Source organism: Oncorhynchus keta, chromosome 5, assembly GCF_023373465.1.
Source record: "Oncorhynchus keta strain PuntledgeMale-10-30-2019 chromosome 5, Oket_V2, whole genome shotgun sequence".
NCBI lineage: Eukaryota > Metazoa > Chordata > Actinopteri > Salmoniformes > Salmonidae > Oncorhynchus > Oncorhynchus keta.
The window spans coordinates 5,517,373-5,526,326 of record NC_068425.1 but is presented as its reverse complement, the minus strand read 5'-3'; the positions used below and the strand labels follow the sequence as shown (position 1 = coordinate 5,526,326).

The 8,954-nt window shown below is 39.7% G+C and overlaps 1 protein-coding gene across 1 annotated transcript in view; it reads left to right on the top strand.

The window, feature by feature from the left end:
* The first annotated feature begins 2,927 nt into the window (after positions 1-2,927).
* The window catches only part of LOC118384381 (beta-1,4-mannosyl-glycoprotein 4-beta-N-acetylglucosaminyltransferase-like), a 29,359-nt gene continuing 23,332 nt past the window's right edge, over positions 2,928-8,954 (top strand). The window contains exon 1 of the mRNA XM_035770867.2: positions 2,928-3,335. The gene's annotated coding sequence lies outside the window, so the exon portion shown is untranslated. The remainder of the gene's footprint in view (positions 3,336-8,954) is intronic.

The window sequence follows — 8,954 nt, the reverse complement described above, 5'->3', positions numbered from 1 at the left end:
AAATGTATGTTATTTATGTTTGTGTGGAATAGGATTAATCAACCAATCAATGTACATGTAAAAACATATTGCAAAATAAATATTATGAAATAGAGCATGCTGGGAAATATTACGATGATGGGAGTGCTTTTCAACAAACATACATTTGTAATTTTACTTAACAAGTTTGTTCAAATTCAGCTCCCTTCGAGGAGAGTTTGTTGAATCAACATACAATTGTAAGGTAATCAGCACAATAGGATTGTAAATTGGCTTAACATTTGGGCATATAGTTGACCCAACATACAGGCCATGTTCGAATACCCATACTTGTGTCCTAAATAGGAGGCCTTTTAAGTAGGCAAAAAAATGTAGTTATATAGTATGTGACATTAGGAAAATCAAGACTTTTAATGCCCGAATGTCATACTAATTTCTAGCAGAGTTCCTTGCAAACTATTGAAGAAGAGAAACATTTGTTCAAAACCACGTTTGTTCGAAAACAGGTGACGTTCTCTACAAAAATGAACGAATCGTGGGGAACAGAGATTGAAATTAAGCTAGTGGCTAGTCCTGTTCAGGCCGGGCTAGTTGAAAATGGGCCCAACTAGCCTGTTTGCTAGTGGCATTTCGTATTTTCTAATATCTCAGGGCCCAGATTTTACACCAGGGCAGCTGGGCTAGTAAAAAATGTTGGTCGACTAGCCCGTGCCCAAAATCCTTAAGTTCCATTCATGGTGGGGAACAAGCGTGATTGCGCATTCGATGATGCCTTCTCAAATTTCAGGTCTGCTGAGTGCAAACAGCTTATTCAAGCCTGTCTCAAAATACAACACTGCCCCTGTAAGACAACAAAAAAACTCTTTACCTGACTCGCTTTTCAAAGATGTCTAGAAATGAACACGTTTTGTGCTCTTGTAGGAAGCAATCACAATCATCATTGCTGACTACAAATGATATATAACTGGGCTAATAACCCACTAACTTGCAAAGGATATGAACAAATGTACAAATGTGCACACGCCGCTACATGTAGTTCTCTTGATCTCAAAACAAGCACATTTACCCACAACCGCTGATGCTGTAAAAACAGTCCAGTTCAAAGTGAATGGCACAGATCCATATATGGCAATGGTCTATTTGCATATAGCAGCTCTGATTGGTTATGACGCACTGGTCTGTGTAGAGCATGTGCCTGTCGATGCAGTAGAATCCTACTCCAATGCGTTCTGTCTTCAACAAAATCTCTTGTATGGTTAGCTTTGTTTCAGTATGTTGCATTGAAAGTGGCTACTATTGCATTGATTCGATCACAATTCCCACAGTAAAGGGAAACGTTGATAGTGTTAACTAACGGGTAAAACTCTAGAAAGTTGGTTGAAGTACAATCTCATGCTTCTCTGAGTTTAGAGAGAACATTGCTTCTCAGTATAGATGTCTGGTCAAAAAGAGTATGACTTTGTTGCCGCCCATAGCATTGATTGTTATAAAAATAATAGCCAATCAGCGTTGACCTAAACTAAGTGAGCTCAGCTGTGAATGGTCCTGGAGCACCAAAAAAAGTGTCAGGGGAAGCCTGTTTGGATTTGGCTTCACACCAATAACATCACATAAGAAGCTAAATGTCATCGACAAAAACAACTTGAATTGTTACATTTCGTTGTGTCGTTGTCCTCCGGTGGCTAGCTAGGTAAAATTGTCCCTTTCCTAAATTAGCCATGGGGATAGGGATTTGGACTTATTTCTCCGTACTGGCCAATGATTAAAATGGCGATTCTGATCCAACTACAAATTCATATATTGTATCCCTAGCCTGAGAGGATGAAAGTTCAACAAGTAATAGCCAGATCCTATTTAGCTTACGTTGATTGGACTAAATCATTTGTTGGTATCTTTTAGTTGTCAATGTATTAGACTAAACATAGGGGATTAGATGATGTTGAAATTTTGAAGCTGGAGGCAGCATCTGTTTTCTTTGTGACTTACAGTAACAACCCGTGGTTCTAAATCAGTGGTTATTTAGTAGTCCGAAAATGTCGGAAACTTGATCATGGGGTAGGTTATGGAACTGTTTGTTCCATGCAACATAGTTTGTGGACTTCACCGGACAGATGTTGCTCTCCAGTTTTGGGATGAAACAAAGGTGTGGTTGAATTTATTCTGCCACTGTGTCTTCTTATTGTCTCAGCCTTAGGCCTATATATCACAGTGTCAAGGCATATCAAATCAAATCAAATGTTACAGTGAAATGCTGACTTACGAGCCCCTAACCGACAGTGCATTTTCAAAAAATATGGATAAGGATAAAAATAACAAGTAATTAAAGAGCAGAGGTAAAAAAATAACAATATATACAGGGGGGTACCAGTATAGAGTCAATGTGCGGGGGCACCGGTTAGTTGAGGTAGTATGTTCATGTTGGTAAAGTTAAAGTGACTAGCATAAATAACAACAGAGAGCGGCAGTGGTGTGGAGAGGAGATCATGTACTCTTCCTTGGCAAATAAAAGTGGGGTTCAGGTATGAATCTCCGAGACATTCTTTTTCAGTCATATCAATCTTCATTATGTGAATGATGCTGTGTCTGCGTGTATGTATTACAGTTAGACACTTCAACAGTGTTTACCACTCCTTGCTCCTGGGACATCAATGATTACACATTGTAGCTATGCAATAGACTAGAAACATTATTTATTTGTAATTCATATATACAGAACAAAACTATGCATATCTAACTCCCTTCATCTGCATTCATCTGAGAACACAGGATAGTAATTTCAATGAGATACTACATTTCAACCGGTGGAGAATGTGAAACGCTTTATTGAAAGAAGTTCATTATCCAGGTGTTATAAATACATAAATGCATTATAAATATGATCATTGTCACGGCTGAGGTCGGCTCCTCTCCTTGTTCGGGCGGCGTTCGGAGGTCAAGTCACCGGCTTTCTAGTCATCACCGATCCATGTTTCCTTTTTCCTTTTGTTTTGTCTTGATTACGCACACCTGATTTCTATTCCCTTATTACGCTCCTTATTTAACCTCTCGTCTACCTTTCTGTTTTGTCCGTGATTGTTTTGGGTGTGTGTTGGAGGGTTTTCTCATTATGTGATGTTTCCTTGTTGGAGATATTCCGTTTTTTTTTGTATTAATATTTTGAGTAAAGACTTTTGTGTTTTTCCTCAAACCTGTGTCCTGCGCCTGACTCAGACAGCGAACCCAGCACATTGTTACAATAATTGTAATATTATAAATACAAATTCAATCTGTACTTCAATGCACATATGGTGTGCATTATAAAACGAGGAAGAAAGACGAGGTGGGGAGAGAGGTGTAGAAGACAGAAAGGGAAAGAGGTAAGAACAACAGCAGTCACTTTAACCATATCTACATGTACATACTACCTCAATCAGCCTGGCTAACCGGTGTCTGTATGTAGCCTCGCTACTTCCATAGCCTCGCTACTGTATATAGCCTGTCTCTTTACTGTTGCTTTATTTCTTTACCTACCTATTGTTCACCTAAACTTTTTTTGCACTATTGGTTAGAGCCTGTAAGTAAGCATTTCACTGTAAGGTTGTTTTCATCTGTTCACCTGTTGTATTCATCGCATGTGACAAATACATTTTTATTTGAGACAGCATATGATCCATGAATTACAGTGCTACCCTATTATACATCAAATTTGCCAGTATATTAACTATAGGCTAACTACCCATTATTTATTATTCTGGTCATTCTTTGCTTAGCTAAATGGTATAGTCTTTGCGATTTCTCAATGTACATGCGGGTGCTTTCGTAAATTCACTCTGGCTATCTACAGGCTGGACAATAGAACAAGTCAAAATTCACCCAAGGCTGAAAAACAGCTGAACGTTGGCTAAACTGAAACACTAGCAAGTGCTCATAGCAAATTAATGGAATCGAACGTTCGCAAAGCCTGTTTTGACTGCAGTGATGCTTAGAATTCCATAAGTGTCTCTCTTTTTATTTTACCACTACAATCTGTTCGTCGGACGAAACTGGCAAAACAACTACTTGTGTAGAAAGTAAATATCCGCACCTCAATGGTGTCAACTGTGCTTATGTCGCGTAATGGAAAAGTGGGGATTTTTTAAATTTAAGACTATTTCTGGTCTAGCGATTGATGACAAACGAGCTCGCTGCCCAGACTTTCAGAATTACAAATAAGATTCAACTGATTCAAATGGTACCCGTGTAACAGTTTTGCTTCCGTCCCTCTCCTCGCCCCTACCTGGGCTCGAACCCTCTGCAAACAGACAACAGCCACCCTCATTACCCATCGCTCCACAAAAGCTTCATATCTACACGGATTTCAGAGCACACTCGTCTGAGTGCAGAATAATTTATTTACTAGCGCTCAACACCCGTTGAATATGGCCGGTGTCAGTAAACGTTGGTGAAAATAAGCGTAATTAAATTGTTTCCAGCAGCACATTTACAGTCACCAACTCTCTGGTTAACACTAAAACTGCCTTACCAGCTCTGCTAGGGAGAATAAAATGGTCAGCAGGGTCTCAATTGTGTCTGGAAGTAGCTAGCCAACCCTACTACTCGTCGGAAAGTCCAGTGTGCACAGTCCAGTGTGCACTCCGAGAGCGAAACGGTCTGAATTTACAAACTGACCATTTTTCTCTGAATAATAACACTATAATATTAATCAAATTAAGTAACACAAATTTTCTCATCTAGCCCTTGTACTATGTTATTACAAAAAATGTTTTAAATTCTCTGGTAATGCCATTACGGAATACTATCGAATGCTTCTCAAAGATGCCTCTAGTGGTCAAACTAGCAATAACTTGCAGTAACAGAATAAATGGCTGAGAATTAAATGACGTGCCACAGAATGCTACAGCAGCACTCTGGGTGTGCTGCAATATGACACAATTTTTAAAGGAGGAACCACTGTAGAAGTAGTTTAGCACGTGTCACTGGGCAGCTTTCAGCTGTGCTTCCCTTTGTAGTCTAATGGTTTGAAGGCTCTGCCACATCCGACTAGCGTCAGAGCCAGTGAAGTATGACTCTCTTAGTCCTGTATTGACACTTTGCCTGTTTGATGGTTCGTCGGGGGCATAGCGGGCATAGCGGGATTTCTAATAAACTTCCGGGTTAGAGTCCCGCTCCTTGAAAGCGGCAACTCGCCTTTAGCTCTGTGCAGATGCTGCCTGTAATCCATGGCTTCTGGTTGGGGTATGTACGTACGGTCACTGTGGGGATGACGTCATCGATGCACTTATTGATGAAGCCAAGGACAGATGTGGTGTACTCCTCAATGCCATCGGAGGAATCCCAGAACATATTCCAGTCTGTGCTAGCAAAACATTTCTGTAGCTTAGCATCTACTTCATCTGACTTTTTTTATTGATCTAGTCACTGGTGCTTCCTGCTTTAAGTTTTGCAGAAATCAGGAGGATGGAATTATGGTCAGATTTGCCAAACATGCTGATAGAAATTTGGCAAAACTGATTCAAGTTTCCCTGCATTAAAGTCCCCGGCTACTAGGAGCGCCACCTCTGGGTTAGCATTTTCTTGTTTACTTATGGCGGAATACAGCTCATTCAATGGGATCTTAGTGCCAGCCTCTGACTGTGGTGTCTATGTAAACCGCTACAAAGAATATAGATGAGAACTCTCTCGGTAGGTAATGTGGTCTGCAGCTTACCATGAGAAACTCTACCTCAGGCGAGCAATAGCTCGAGACTTCCTTAGATATCGTGCACCAGCTGTTTACAAAAATACATAGACCGCCACCACTTGTCTTACCAGGCGCCGCAGTTCTATCCTGCCGGTACATCGTATAAACCAGCCAGTAGTATGTTGATATTGTCGTCGTTCAGCCACGACTCAGTGAAGCATAAGATGTTACAGTGTTTAATTTGTAAGTCGCTCTGGATAAGAGCGTCTGCTAAATGACTTAAATGTAAATGTAAATGTTAATGTCACATTGGTAGTTTAAACTTCCCAATACCGTGTCCATTTTATTGTCCAAAGATTGCATGTTTGCTAGCGGAATTGAAGGAGTGGGGGTTTATTCGATCGCCTCCGACTCCTCAAAAGGCAGCCCTCCCTCCGTCCTCTTTCGCTGCCTTTCTCCGAACTCACAGGTTATAGTGCAAACAATGCAATTACCACAACACATCGATTGTTATGTGTTTGTTTTTTCCCTGGCTTCGCTTCCCCGCTCCGGAATAGACTTGAGTGTGCAGTTTTACTATGTGCATTTTTTTACTTAATATGTTACATATGTTGTATTGGTATTTGTTGTAAGTTCATGCTTACATGATTTTCACCAAAGGACACACTAATTATTATTGTAGCCTAGTGGTTCGAGTGCTAGATCAAATCTCTGAGCTGACAAGGTAAATCTGTCGTTCTGCCCCTGAACCCATTGTTCCTAGGCTGTCATTGTAAAGAAGAATTTGTTTATAACTGACTTGCCTAGTTAAATTTTAAAAATGATGAACATTGTGTGATTCTGTAGCAGCTGTCAAATTCACTGTATTTTGTTGTGACTTCGTACAACCCTCTCTGGCTGCTGTTTAGAGAACATTTGGCACTGTCTGACTAAGCAGGGTCTGTTTTCTTTGCGACTTACTTTAACTCTCCGTGGTCCTAAATCAATAGTTGTTTATAAGTCAAATGTCGGGAACATTAACTTGCTTGACCAGGCTGTAGGTTTATCTAACTGTTTGCTACTTGCAATATCTTTTGTGGACTCTCCGGTTTTGTGATGAAACAAAGGTGTGGTTGAATTTATTCTGCCACTGTCTTTTTGTCTCAGCCTTAGGCCTTTATATCATGTTGTCAAGGCATTTTAACAAACAGGTTATAGAGCAAACAATGAAATTATCACCACACATAGCTTGTAATATGTCTTTTATTTCTGGCTTGGCTTTTCATTTTACCCACGCACTGCTGTTGTCCAAGACTTTAATGTGCAGTTTTATTATGTGCATTTGTAACTTAATATTCCTTATTTTACACATGCTGTTGTGTTGGTATTTGTTTTAAGATTGTGTAAGTATATGCTTACATGATTTTTACCAAATTACATTGTACCTGTCGGACATTATAAACACTTTGTTCTAAAAATAATGTATGTACTGCATGCCTATGTTTTACGTGTTAGTCATCAGTTATCTTGCCTACATCTTTCTTCCTGTACCCTGCTGACCACAGCACGTTCAGCTGTCATGAATGCACGTATGGTCTTGGTTAATGTATTCCTACAAAAATAGAGTATGGTCTGAGTGTCATATGGCCTGGATATCATCTTCTCTTAATGTGCATGTCCTTGCTACTTCAGCCTAGCAGCCAAACCTATCTACATGCAATGCTGAGCTTTCTTCAATGGTTTGCTCCAACATAATTCCCCCTCTGAGACTGAACAGTCTCACATGAAAACACTTTAAAGAACACCAAGAAGGATGAAGGCAAAATTAACATCAGCTATATACATACAAATAGAAGATGAAATGAACATGAATATGTCACACATCCCAACTGGACCAAACTTCTCCAATCAATAACACACAAAGGAGTAAAATATACAGTTTGAAACAAAAATAAAACACTTTCAATAAATGAATATACTGTGAAAAAGCAATGAGCATGTAGTACATAGCCTTGCCTGAGGTTATCTCAGTTATGTAGAATTGAGAGAAAATAATACAATGAATATGGTTCTGTTAAAATAAACTTCATGCAGTTTGTAAAAGCAATAAGACATCATTCTAAGATAAAACATCTTAACATGATCCTCCCTTGCAGACACCTCTCTAACAAACTATTATCAAAGATAACCAGACCTGTTAGAAGATTGAGGACATAGACACTTGTAACCGGAATCCCCTCTGTTACCTAACATGTTAACAATGATCCTTATTGTAGAAGGCAAAACTAACTTTTATTAAACAAAAGGATATATATTTATGGATATATATATTAAAAATAAACACAAAACAACAAACATTTGGCTTCCTAACAGACAACAGACTCCCCTTTCTGCTACATAGCACAACAAAGGAACAGCGTGATGACTACGTGCTCTATCCATTAGGTGCAGTGTTATTGGGAATAAAGGTGCAACATTCATCTCCAAACATGACACAAACACCTCATTTTTCTGCTAAGAGCCAATTGAGAGCTTGTCTATTCTGCCATGTCATTCTACTGGTTGCCTCTACCTGTTCTCCCAAAGCTGTCAATGCAGAGTTAGTATAATTAATGAGTCTTTGTTGGTTTTAGTAAATATAATTAATCCACTCTAAATTCTTAAGTTCTTATTCAAAGGCTTTGTTATCCACAGGAATATTGATTCAAATCCAGGATGATCCCATTCAGTAATCTGTTGAATCATCTCTTGCTTTGTCCATCCATTTTAGGAACTCCTCTACCCAGAAGGTGCATGTCTCCTATTGCATCTAAATAGACCTTGGTCAGATGTATATTCCCAGAGCCTAAGAACCTTGGCGTGATCCTACCCTGTTGTTTTTTGTATTTTGCTCTACAACATTAGACTCAGCGGCGCAGGATCCCATTCAGTGATTACACTCGCTGTTGGCTGGGCTCCCTGCCTGTGCCATTAAATCTACAACTTGAATCAACCTTCCCAAACTCTTGCTCTCTCCACAAAGGTCTGTCCATCCATTTCCAGGCTCTGATCAGGCCCTACACCCAAACAAGGGCACCGTTATCCACCTGGCCTTGCCCTACCACACATAGCCCCAAAAGAATGGTGGAAAATCTGCCACTATCACCTCTTTAGTCTGTTCTTCATACGGTGCAATTAATGGTTGCTCTAGAGTTTGATTTTGACAATCGTCATGAACAAATACCTTTCCCTCCCAAATACCAGCTGCTTGATAAATAGCCCTTTCTGGGGTGTCTGCATTCCAATTGGTGTCCTTAGTTAAGTGCCATGTAATCCCACATTTACCTTTAAACTTTCC